The sequence below is a fragment of the Sphaerodactylus townsendi genome, linkage group LG08 (genome assembly GCF_021028975.2).
Source record: "Sphaerodactylus townsendi isolate TG3544 linkage group LG08, MPM_Stown_v2.3, whole genome shotgun sequence".
NCBI classification, from domain to species: Eukaryota; Metazoa; Chordata; class Lepidosauria; order Squamata; family Sphaerodactylidae; genus Sphaerodactylus; species Sphaerodactylus townsendi.
The window spans coordinates 66,323,396-66,336,950 of NC_059432.1; the positions used below are offsets into that span (position 1 = coordinate 66,323,396).

Sequence of the window (13,555 nt, forward strand, 5' to 3'; positions counted from 1 at the left end):
GTAATGTGTGTTAGAAACCTTTACTTTTGGCCACGGAGGAAGCCCCTTGAGATTGAAACTCATTTGGTTGTAATTGAGCACTTGACATTGACCTTAACTATGTATGTTGGATTGTTACCATTGTTTGTAAAACTGGAAATTTGTATTTTAGCCCTGCAGTGTTTAAATTGGTTATTTGTGCACAGCTTATAATAAATATTTGGTTGGGTTTTTTTGGTTTGTGTAACTTAACCTTTGTGAATAGTATATGTTGAGTTAGGGCTGAGTTTATTTTCCCTTTTCCCTGCTGGCCAGATATAAAAATCAGACAGTTTCTTGACATTTATTTATGTTGCACTCTTTTTTTTTCTGAAGAAATGTCAAGATATCATGTAATCCTGTACTATTTTAGGACACAGGAAGAATGGCCATCCTGGGTGGGCGCCCTGAAGAGAACCAGAGAACAGCACCCAAGCACACCCATGCTGGCAAGCAGCTAACTCAAAACCTAGCCCCATTTGTGTCTTTGCAAACTTAAAGGTCTGGACTTAAGATGGGGGTGGGGATAGAACAGGGGTAGGGAACCTGCGGCTCTCCAGATGTTCAGGAACTACAATTCCCAGCACTATGGAAACAATCTCTTGTCTTCATCTTCCCTAATGGCCATCCAAAGCAAGGCAGAGCCCAGCAACCCCTGGTGACTGGGAGAGGGGGAGCACAGAATCAGGCAACCATCCACCCTCCTTCACACCATGATGAGAGTTACTGCCTGCCTCCCCTGCTGTCAGGCAGGAGGCGCAGGAGGTAAAAAAGGAAAAGGCTGATCCTGTGCTTGCTGCACTCCCGGACCTCCTTAAGGAGAGAAGGGGGAAGGCAGCAGGCTGCTTGTCAGCTGCCTGCTACAGAAAGGAGGCTCTGTATGGCCAACCCCACCTTTGAGAGGCAGTATCCAGGATGGAGAGTAATCAGGTATGGAGGTGGTAGAAAACCAGGGCTGGACTGGAAGTCCCTCCACCACTGGTGCCCAGGTAATCTCCTTCTAGTGAATGGGCCACCCCTGCCTGTAGGAGAACTCTGAAGCAGTCTGAAGTGGCATAATCCATGCTGCTGCCTAAGCGCTCTGCCACCTTGTTCTCCTGCATCCATGATCCAGGCCTCAGATTCTTGTGTAAGGTTTACAAAGATGAAGCTTTTCACAGGGTTCCAATGCCATTGGTTGAATCTGTTGATTACACCTGGCTTTTCTTTGCCTTTTAAAATAAGTTGTATACAAAGGAACTGACTCATAGGAAGCAGAAAGTTTGATACAATCACAAAATGAATAGGAATTTTAATACCCAGGAGAAAAATAGCTTGCCCCTCCCAATAATTTCCAGTTCTTCAGGTGTTGCAGAACATGGTAGACAGGGTTTTCTTCACCAAATTAGATAATCATCCTGAATCCTTTAATTTGCAGACAACTTAATGGAATGTTGCTGAAAACGAATTTGCATTTTGAGGTGTTCAATGTTTATCTGCTGTGTAAAAGTTCAGGTTGGATAATGCCTACCAGTGTAACTTTTGATTCATTTTGTAAGACCAGAACAGAGATTAAAGGATTGGAGAGAAAACACAGATGAAGATTACTTGCTTTACTGCATTTCCAACAGTTGCTTTTATGGTTGCTTTAATGCAGATTGCAATATTATTAGTCAGCAGAACATGAGTAGTTTTATTTGAAACCAATTTGAAAGACTCCAAGTATAAGCAGCACTCCCAAGATGAAAAATAGATTTTAATTGTAACATTGTCCTTGATTTTCAGGTAGATCTTCTCTTGCAGGGTTGTTTTTGCAAATAAATACCTATAGTTTACCACAGAAGTATTTGTTTCATTGAGCTCACAACAGAATAAATACCACTAAATAACACCTCTTGAAATGATGTAGTGAATTTGTGTTCTGTTATGGTGGTGTTAAACATTCTGAATGGTGTGAAGATGTTTCCACATTCTCATTGTTAGAGCAGAATGAAACAAATTGTACCTCGAAGGTCAGTTCTGTTTCTTTGACATTGGTAACATTTATTCTGTTCGAGTTTTCGAAACCATGCATCCATTAAAACAGCAACAGAAGCAGGCTGCATCTCATAGCAATGGCTGTAGTTAAATGCATGCCTTTGCTATAAATACATTAATAGAGAAACATATTCTGCATAGCCAGCCCCATTTCTGCCTAAATCTCTTTACATCTGAATGTGAGGGAGAACATATTCCCTTGTGAGAAATATTTTCCTTTGAGCTGTTTGGAACTGGTTTGTCAGCCTTTAATTTCATTAGCATATATAGTTCTTTCAAAGACTTGTGTTTCCTGTAATAACTTTACTGTAACTTTGGAAGAGAGCACAAAATGAAGGGACTTAGGAACTAGCAATTCTACTGCTGACGTCTGCATACATTAGGGTTCTGACTGAACATGCTAGAGATCAACCCCAGTCTCATTTTCATAGGATGGGATAGGCTTTTTTCTTTCACTGAAGTTATAGAGACCTGCTGTAGCTTTGATGAATATGTTTTCCTTGTTTCTCTTTTAATTTGAAGCTTGGGAGAACTCAAGCCTTTTAGGAATATACAGAGTGTTTCTCTCTCTAGACTATTCATGGACCCCTTCTCTCCCTGTTCCAAGAATGACAAGACTTTTATTTTCCCCCAATTCTTTTGCATCAGAAATTTCCTAATATAGTATTAAAGTGTCTTATATTAATTTTTTGCTCCCCAAGATGTGCTAATATGTCTTATTTTCAGGGGATGTCTTATTTTTTTCCTGTGTTCTGTTTGTCAGGCATGCTTCCAAACAAAAAACTTTGCTATGGTCTTACTTTGGAGGGATGCCTTCTATTTCTGCCACTTAACCAAAATCTCTACCTATGTCTTATTTTTTCGGGGATGTCTTATATTAGGGGAAAACAGGGTAGTTGACCATCAGGCTTGATTAGCAGTGTCCTATAATAGGAACAATCCCCTTAACAGTAATATTAGGCAACAAATTTGAAATCAACAGCTTGGAATAATGGTATCATGCAATTTTGAAAGTTTTAAAAGGACAGAGACAGAAAAAACAAGAATGTATAATGCATAAGCAAGAAACTTCTGAAAAAATGACAAAACATAAATTGAGGGAAAAACCAGTCCTATACTGGCTAATGCCAGGCTAAAAAATATTATATAATATCACAAGGGTTGTTACACAAATAAAATCAACACAATATTTATTATAAGGCATACACAAATAACCAATTAAAACACACTTTTTAAACAAAATTACAGGTTAGACTTCTGGATTTATTGATTTTATATCCAAATACTTTATTAATTATTTAGATAATGTGGTTTAGGTGTAATTTTTACGTCTTAGATTTTAACATCTGTGAGGACCATTATGTAAGTTCAGGAACCATGCAAAGGAATTCATGGCCTGGATTATATTTATATCATACCACACAAAGTGAAAGGTAGATTACTTTGTTTAAAAAGTAAAAAATGACCAAATTTGGGATCAATTTCATAAATAACATTTTTCTTTTCTTCAGAGAGCAATACCTGGCTATGATTAAAATATTCCTTTCAGTAATGTGTGTTAGAAGCCTTGCAGCCGCGGAGGAAGCCTTGGGGATTGAAACTCATTTGGTTGTAATTGAGCACTTGACATTGACCTTAACTATGTATGTTGGATTGTTACAATTGTTTGTAAAACTGGAAATTTGTATTTTAGCCCTGCAGTGTTTAAATTGGTTATTTGTGCACAGCTTATAATAAATATTTGGTTGGGTTTTTTTGGTTTGTGTAACTTAACCTTTGTGAATAGTATATGTTGAGTTAGGGCTGAGTTTATTTTCCCTTTTCCCTGCTGGCCAGATATAAAAATCAGACAGTTTCTTGACATTTATTTATGTTGCACTCTTTTTTTTTCTGAAGAAATGTCAAGATATCATGTAATCCTGTACTATTTTAGGACACAGGAAGAATGGCCATCCTGGGTGTGAAGCCTTGAAGAGAACCAGAGAACAGCACCCAAGCACACCCATGCTGGCAAGCAGCTAACTCAAAACCTAGCCCCATTTGTGTCTTTGCAAACTTAAAGGTCTGGACTTAAGATGGGGGTGGGGATAGAACAGGGGTAGGGAACCTGCGGCTCTCCAGATGTTCAGGAACTACAATTCCCAGCAGCCCCTACCAGCATGGCCAATTGGCCATGTTGACAGAGGCTGATGGGAATTGGCCATGCTGACAGAGGCTGATGGGAATTGTAGTTCCTGAACATCTGGAGAGCCGCAGGTTCCCTACCCCTGGGATAGAAGGTTTTTACCCAGCAACTGAACTAGCCAAATACCATGAATTTACCTGTCCTACCAGCAAGTTTTGACCAATGCCCTACTCATTAGTCTCTATGGCTTCAGCAGGATAATGTTATACATCATAAATCTCTCATGATACATTATCCTGGAGCTAATGTACACCTACTTCAGGAAAATGAAGCACCCATGGAAGAATGCCCTGAAATCAAGTAAATTTAACTCAGAAATGTGCTTATTTAAAATATTTGAAAATAACTATACTAAGACAATATCCATCTTTTGAAAAATAATGTTTGTTTTCAGTGGCAGGGATGTACCTCAGCTTACATACGATAAGCTTTAACTGCCATCCCCTCCACCTCACAGTAGGAAATAGTTTATGATTTTCTAATAAAAGCCACTTTGATGTAATTCTTCTATTAACACAAAATAGCAAATTAGGCATCCTACATCATGGTAGAGAAAGCTCCTGGTTTTGGATCAGGTATCTAATTCATGAGTACCATACTGGTAAAAATAAGCAGAGGAATAGAGAATGTGATGGCTGCCAGTGTTAGTGAAATGTGAAGCATTCTATTTTTCTGGTATTTTTACCTTCCATAGAAATGTATGCATCACTAGAGTAACCTTGCTAAAATTACTTGTTTTTCTAAGACAATTTACATTGGTCTCTGCTTGTAGCGCTCTTTAATTGAAGGTAATTATGGGCTATAGTTATTTCTGTGTTTGCCATGAACTGTATGTAACTGTGAGTATGGGCATATGTATGCACTAAATTGGTAGTCATTCCATTTCCTCAGGCAATCCTTGAAACTGTAGTTCTGTCGAAAGCTCTGAGGATATCAAAACAACATTCTATGATTTCCAGAATTCTTTGTAGGAGCCATGACAATGAAACTAGGATAAAACTGATACACTTACCAATAATTCCTCTTTACCAGAGATTGTCTGTCACCTGTGTCTGGTACACTAGTGTGCCTGTTTTAGCTTTTGGGGGATATTCTGTTACAATTTTATGAGCATGTTCATTTTTCAGGGTTAAACATCCCTTCTGCAATAGGGCAAGTCAAGTCTAGTATTATAATATTTGTCTCAAGAAAGACACTGAACTTCAGCATGATGGATCAATGGCTAAGTAGATAATCACAGATGGATGCAATTTTTATATGCTGAAGAAGAAGGTATCAGACTAACCTAAGGAAGGAAGGAGGGTTGCCTAAATGTTCTAAATGGTGCAGTTTCTAGATAACTGCATTCCTAGTCTTCCCATACTTATTCCCAATTCTTTGATCCCATGCACTTTTTACACCAACACTGTGGCAGACAACCCATCTCCATACATTAATCAGAGAACAAGAAACAATTGTAAACCCACAAGTTGTTAGGTTTCTCCTGTTTTGCAGATGTGCAGTTGTGACACTGCATTTAAGTTGGTTTATATTTAGATGAATTATGTGGTTTATGTGGATGGTAAAGTTACACCCACTACTGAAGGGGAAAAAAACACCCTTCTAAATGTTTTGGCAGACTTCTAGATAGTAGTTTCCACACATAGTTGGGAGCTGAGGATGTAGCTATTGCCTTTTTTGTTTTTGTTTTTTTAAAGATTGTTGCTCAGTTTCTGTGTAATAAGAAATAGGCCCTGTGCTTTTGAGAATCAGGCAGGCGTTGCTTGAATTCAGTTTGTTTGGTTTATTTTTTGTAATCTGGTGATGTTTTATCATGAAATTTATATCTACTTGAAATCAGACAGAACAAGACATTATAAGGAGTCAGTTGCAGGAAGTTAGAAGGAAATGTGAGAAACCAGACCTAGGAGAAAATATTATTCAGCCTGGAGAAAAGACAAGTATGGGGATACATGATCAAATACCTGAAGGGCTGATATGTAGAAGATGAAGCAGACTGTTTTGCTCCAAAGGACGGGATAAGAACGGATTAGCAGAAATCACCAGGAATCAGGTGCATATTAGAGAAACATAATGGCAAGAACAGTGGAGCAGATTGCCTCTTGGTATGAGGGAGTTCTTTTACTGTAGTAGGTAGTGATACTTTCTGTTGCCTTCCTTAGTCCTCCTCTTTTTCATGCCATCTACCTCCAACCCTAGTGCAAGGCTATAGGCAAACTTTCTTATTTGCTGAGACAGTAGCATTTCTAGATGATCCTAGACCTCCAGAGTGGGGACCAGTAATGACTGGAGAAGATCCAGTCCAGGCTGAAAAAGTTGGCAATCTCTGCTTTTAGTTTCCCCTTATTTAGAACAGCTAACCAGAAATATTTTTATTCTAAAAACAAGCTCTCATTCTCTAAATAGAAACTATGTCATAAATTAAAATATGTTTTTTTTAAAAAAAAAACCAAAAGGTTGGGTGAGATGAAACAGTGCTCCAGCCTCCAGTAGAGAGGATGCACCCAATGACACATACTGGCTGCAGCCGTGCTTAGGGAAAAATGAATTTTAAAAGGCGGAGGAAGTAAATTACAGGTCAAGTCAGTTGTAAGTATCTGATGTGCCTCTGCTGACTAAGCCTATGCTCCTAATTTGGAAAGCCAGGTAGCATGTTTGAACCACACTGTGGCCTTGCTTGCAGCATTTCTTGCCTCCTTTATTTCTGCCAGAGCTAGGAGAGCAGCCAGTTCCCGGGTTTCTTAGGGTCCAGCCTGAAGCTCTCTGGACTGGAGAACATGGAGTGTCATCTTCCCCACCATTTGGGTGGGGGAAATCAGAAGACTCTAACAAAGCTGGGACCTGTTACACTCTTTGAGACTATCAGTGAGTTTCAAGAACACTGTACATCCAGGCAAAGTGTCTTCAAGAAGTTACAGAGGTTCTGTTTCCGGCAGCGAGTTCAGCTTCCTGGGGAGACCTTCGTGAGTTTTGCCTCAGCCCTGTGGGAGTTGGCATTGGGTTGTGACTTTGGATCTCTGCAAAATGAGCTGGTGCTTCATCAGTTGATTCAGAAAGCAAAAGACTGGAGGATTAGGGAAGCCTTATTTTCACAAATAGATTATTTGACTCTGGCTAGGGCTGTGGAACTGGGATCGCAAATGGAGGCAGCATTCAAAGCGGTACCCAATAGGATGTCACCAGGAATAGCTCAATGGGAGCGCCAGATCACTTGCAACAGAAACTGGATAAAGAAGGGCTATCAGGCTTATGGATCACTGAACCAAAGGAAAGAAAAATTGATTTCTGTACCTGAAAATAAATGCCGCCTGAGCAGGACACAAAATCACACTTTCCAGCATTACCACAAGAAGAGGTTTTCTCCATCTCCAGGAGTGATGGTATGTTTAGAACAGCATGGGTGAGAATTATTTTTAAATTTGTCGAACATTTCACAGAGAAAGTAGCTAGTAAAATAAAAATAAAATAAAACACAGACAGAATGGGAAAAAATAATTTAACAAGAAATTTCTAGCACACATTTGTTAGCATTCCAAAATAATTTTAACAGCTTGTCTGAGGATTTTAGTGCTTTAGGACTTGCTATAAACCTCTTCAGAATATTATTATGTAGGTTGATTTCAATGTGCTTATGATTTCCCAGATCTTAATTAACCATTGAAGGATGATGTGTGTGTTCTTTTGTTCCCAGAACTTTGGTATTAACCATTTAGTTTCAGACAAAAACAAAACCCTTCTTGCAATACTCAAATAAGCCAACAATAATGTTTCCAGATCCACTGCAAGAGAGATATCCTGGACTATTTTAGAATTTTGTTCTAGAATTCAGCAGTAACTGGGTAAATGCCTAGGAACTGCAGATTTCAAGACCACTCAGTCCTTTCTATGGATAAAAAAGTCCCTTTTCTGTTGTGATGGGGCTGCTTAAAGATATAGTGATGGACACGGGTGCAGGCATTTTTGAAAGGAGATTAAATGAGGGATAGATCTGTCATTAGCTGCTAGCCATGGCGACTAAATGGAATCTCCACATTCAGAGGCAGTGAGCTTCTGAATACCAGTGCCAGAAGACAACATCAGGGGAAGGCTCGGTTGATGACCTTCCAGAGTAACTAATTGGGCACTGTGGCCATTTATGCTGATTTGGTCTCCTTTGCGTTGAGCGCACATTCCCTTCAGGTTGGATTCTTGGTTAGGCATGTTTTCCTCTTACTGGAACTCAGGTCCACGGTTTCTCATAGATCTCAAAGTGCAACATTTTAGGGAAAGCAAAGGAACTCAATTTCTGAAAATGATAGAATAAATATAGTTTTCTACTCTATGATGAAGGGGAATATGATCTGCCCTTATGGTTGCAAGATGCAGACGTGATGTGGAGAGAAGGTGAAAAGGCAAAAGGAAATTTCCTGAGATTATCACTTTACACATCAAAGGGCTGGTGTCAAAGCAGTAGAAGAAGGAGGGCCCCTCTATCTCTCTGACTCTTTAGTCAAGTCCCCTTCTGGAGTGTAAGGTTAAGAGAACACACAAAGTCCTTCACTTCCAACATTTGTGACATTTCTGTTTCCCTAGATCAATTATTTTCAGAACGTTTATTATTGTTTTTGCACTATTTTGGCATATAATGGCTAAATGGTGTAAAAGAAACAAGTGAAAGTGCATGGAATGAAAAGGCTCATAATGAAAACATACAAAACCAAAAAGAAACAGAAAATGGCCATATTTATATATCTGAAGTTCCAACTAATACAAAAGTACTGTGCTTTAAGTGAGTAGTTAGAACAGTTGCTAGTTCTTGACTTGGGCTGTTTCTTCACGACCTCACGAGCAGAGGTGCACTGGCATAGTTGACGCCAGTGCACCCCCCCCCCAGGACCATTTGCACGGTGCCCTGCAAACGGCCCTGGTGCTCCTGCGTCCCATGGTGCTGCGTTTGCATGGGCACACCAGTGCCGATCCCTCTTACCTTGTCTCCTGGCCGTCGTCGCACTTGAGAGGCCAGGGGAAACACCCACATGGCCATGGCAATGCCTCCAGGGCCGGAGGCCAGGGGACGTGTCCCCTGGCCTTTCCAGAGCGACGGCAGCTGGGGGACAAGATAGGAGGGATCTGTGCCGATGTGGGGAAACCGCCGGCTTCTACCTGGTGCTGTTTACTCAGCACTGAATGGAAGCCAGCATTTACCAAAAGACTCACTCATTGAGCGAGTCCAAAAAACACGTGTGTGTGTGTGTGTGTGTGTGTGTGTGTGTGTGTGTGTGTGTGTGTAAATGCCACTGCTGTAGCTGTGCAATCTCCCCCCCCCCCCACTATGGTGTTTTTACCTTCCCCATGCCGGTATAACTGGCCCATGCAGAAACAGCCTCAGAGATTATGAATAGGGTCTTACATTGCTGTGTGGTATAAAGGCATGTACTGCACATACCTCAACATAAGGCTACAGTGCATCTTCTTTCTTCAAAAAGCACAGAAGATCCTTTGGATCAGGCACTGATATTTCTAGACCAATATGTCACAGAAATTGGTGAAAAGCTAAAAGGCTAACTAAATTTCAAGTAAACTCTCCACAACATGGTAAGAGACAAGATCTTTGAGAAAGAAAAGTCTAGGTGACCATACTTTGGTTCCTGCATCCCATTTTGCTGTTTGAGATTAAAATTGTATGATTTTGTCCTTTCAGTCCGGTCCTGCCTATTGATTTAACATAGAATTAAGTCTCACTGGAGGCAATTGGCCTTACCCCCACAGGAGTGCAGCTGTAGTCATTTCCGCTAGCACTGTATTTTCAACAAGTGCTTTTGACAACTTTGCTTCTAGTGCACTGTGGCTAGTACTGTACACTTCCTTTTCCTACACTGTAAGAATAAAGATTTTGCCTCAGGTTTCTTTAACTAGCACAAATGTTTCTAGAATTAGTCATGAAAAGCAGAATACTTACTATGGTCCCAACTAATGCATGGTTGGCATGCATGGACCAACTGAACTATGGACACGGGAAGGTCTTTATTTTTGTTTTCCCACAATAATTCTTTTAGAATAATTCTTTTAGAATAACAACTGACCTGTTGATTATTTGGAATTTCTCGTGGTACTTCATGCTATGCAAGGTGATTTTGAAGTCTGGAATTTGTGGAGGATGTGTGACTGAATTAGATACACCTACTCCTTGCTAGAATTGAGAAAGTCATATTGCAAACAGGTGTATAGTTGTGGAAGAATCGTTTTTCTTAATTCATCACCCATGTGAAAATATCACCACACAAGGGTGTGACAAGGAACCTGTGGTTCACCCTGTTTTTCAACCTAGTTTGGGTAGTCTTGTTGAAAGGTTAAACCTTTCAATATTATGTGCCTGTTACGTCGTGTGATGCTCGCAAACACTGGTGTTTTTCACATGGGGGTGGGCCTGGGTAGTTTCTCTGTAGCTTCTGTGGCTGACAATACAAAATGGTGGTAAAGGAGCTTCCACATGGCAGGTTTCCCTGCATTTTCCCTATTCTTGCCTCTGTGGCATCAACCATCTCCTCCCATCCCACTGGGGCCTTATTTAAAAAAACTAGTAATTGATATATTGTTATTGTGTTATATATATTGTTATCGTGATAGTCGGAGAATCTAACAGATCATTGTAACAACATGTCAGTTGCTGATTTAAAAGCCTGCCATTGGTGATGGCGGGGAGATGGCTACTGTGAGGCACTGGAGCAGGCAAAATGGCACCAATGTTGACAAGACCATACATTGCAGTAAAGCTGGTTTGGGAAAAATTGCAGAATGTTTTATAAAACCCCAGTAGGTGCATGAAAACCCCATGATGCTGTGGGGATACAGGGGGGGGGGGACTTCTTTCCAGTCGCATCCAAGCTGGGGTGAATAACCCATATGTAACAATGTCGCTTAGAGACCATAATTGCTGTGGGCTGAGCTAGCTCCTAATTTATTTAATTAGATATTTGTACCCCATTTTTCTTCTCAGTAGGGACTCATAGTGGCTTATATCATCCTCCATTTTATTCTTCCCACAACTACCTGTAAGTTAGGCTGAGAGCCAAGATCACACAGCAAACTTTCATGGCAAAGCAGGGATTTAATCTCACTGCACCATATTAGCTCTGTATTAGCTGCTAGCAATGCTATACTGTATAGTTACTTGCCTGCAACTTTGGGCACTGCCAGAATCTACAGGCCGCAATCTCTCAGGGCCATTCTGTCACTGTGACATCAGGCCAGATGGAGAAAATTAAGCACTTGATGGTATTTTTGGCAACTGAAATGATGTCCTCTCTATCCAGTTGCTTCTTATATTACATCTCTGGTGATTCCAAAAGCAACAGTCAGGTACTTTCTTCTGTAAGAAAAACAAATGAATCTTCAGTGTTTAAGAGACTGTGCAGGAACAATCAGAGAAGGGTCCAGAAGACAGGAAAATATCTTTCTTCCTAAATTAAGGCTTGTAGCTGCTGCATTCAAATCTTGAGACAGTTCCTTTGAAAATATTGCACTAAAGAGAAAGTTCTAAAGAAACATGACTTCTTCAGCATTGATAAAAATAGTGCTACACAAAATAAAATTCTCCCTCATTTATGGTTATCCTACAGCAGTGGTGGCGAACCTATGGCACGGGTGCCAGAAGTGGCACACAGAGCCCTCTCTGTGAGCACGCACAGAGTCGCCCCCGCACACATCTAGGCTGGCCTGGGCCACTGGGCTCGATTATTAGCATTAAACCTAAGGCCTAGTTTTGGGGAAGCAGTGTAGGTAACCCTGTTAAGCGCGGTTAACCGCACTGATTTTCATGCGGAGAACTAAAGCGCGATCCTTTACCTGAGAGTGAGCTCGGTTGCTGGCAATGGGGCTTGCTTCTGAATAAACCCTCCTAGGGTCGTGATTCACCCGTTGGAAGAGATGCACGGTTGCGTCAAAGCAAAGCCACCAACTACCACCAAGCTTACTCCTGAGTAACGCACGCCTCAGAGTCAACCTTTTTTTTAATCTACATGCTGAGCCCTTCGGGGGAGGGCGGTATAAAAGTGGAAAAAATAAATAAATAAATAAATAAACTGAAACCTCAGTATTCAGGTTAAATTGCCATGTTGGCACTTTGCGATAAATAAGTGGGTTTGGGGTTGCAATTTGGGCACTCGGTCTCGAAAAGGTTCGCCATCACTGTCCTACAGGTACAACAGTATTCCCAGGGGCAATCTATACTGCACGTTTAATAGTATTTTCTGTAGAGTTTTTTTTTTTTACATCATATAATCACCAAGTGAGTGTTTAAGAACTTGTGTCTCCCATTTTACATGTTTCCCAACGAAATACTGGTCAACATGAGAAAGACATTTCATTAGTTCAGGATCTGCTGAAAATAACCCTATAAATGTTGGTAAAAATAAACTGAAAAATTTCTTACTGTTCATATTCTGCATGATTTACTATAAAGGTTCAGCAATTTTCATCACACCAGTATCCAAAAAGAAATGTTTTTTGCAACATGGTGAAAATAGCCCAATCTATACAGTAGCTGCAACTGCTATGGTAGAAACTGTTATGTGGAGTAAATGGAATCAACTAGAGTAAATCGAATCAACCTTTGAATATCTAGTGGGTAAAGAGGTAAGAGGTTATCTTTCTTAAAGAGACCCTGGCATCTTGAAGAAACTCTTTCATTTTTCATTAACAAACAATTCCACCATGTTCAAAGAATTAGTATCGAACTTCCTCTTCAGTTTTTTGAATCTCTGCAGGGATGCCTGTTCGACTAGCATTATTCAGATATTAATGCCTTCCATTCTAGTAATGGAAATGTCATACCCTTAGGAGGAACTGTTTTTTAATGGCAGGAAATAGCCACCAGCAACTAAAAATATGTGTTTTTAAAGTCGTCATCTGTTCATAGCAATAGGAAAACATCATTCAGATTAAATATCCAAATATTTAGGAACCTAGGTAAAAATAAAAAAAATTATGTTATATACCAGATCATCAATGTTTACAAGTTTAAAGACACATTAAACATTCTTTAAATCACTTGAAAAAGCACTTGCTTTCATACCTTCAGAAGTCAGCACCTGAAGGAAGGAACAGAATTGCACCTGATTTCCTCACTTCAAATCTCCATACATTGCTTGCAAGATCAGAACAGAACCTACACAAGCACAAGTGTAAATTAAAGGAGCAATCCTAAGCAGGTCTACTCAGAAATGAGTCCCATTTCATTCAATGGAGTGTACTACCAGAGAAGTGTTCTTAGGATTGCAGCCAGAATTTTTCCACATGTCTGAGAATTGCACAGCTCTTGTGGAAATACCTAATTCACATACTTTTATATGTGTGCAG

General features: G+C 40.1%; 1 protein-coding gene across 1 annotated transcript in view; it reads left to right on the forward strand.

Moving 5' to 3' along the window:
- LOC125437562 overlaps window positions 1-13,555 on the forward strand; it is a 178,156-nt gene that overhangs the window by 30,000 nt on the left and 134,601 nt on the right.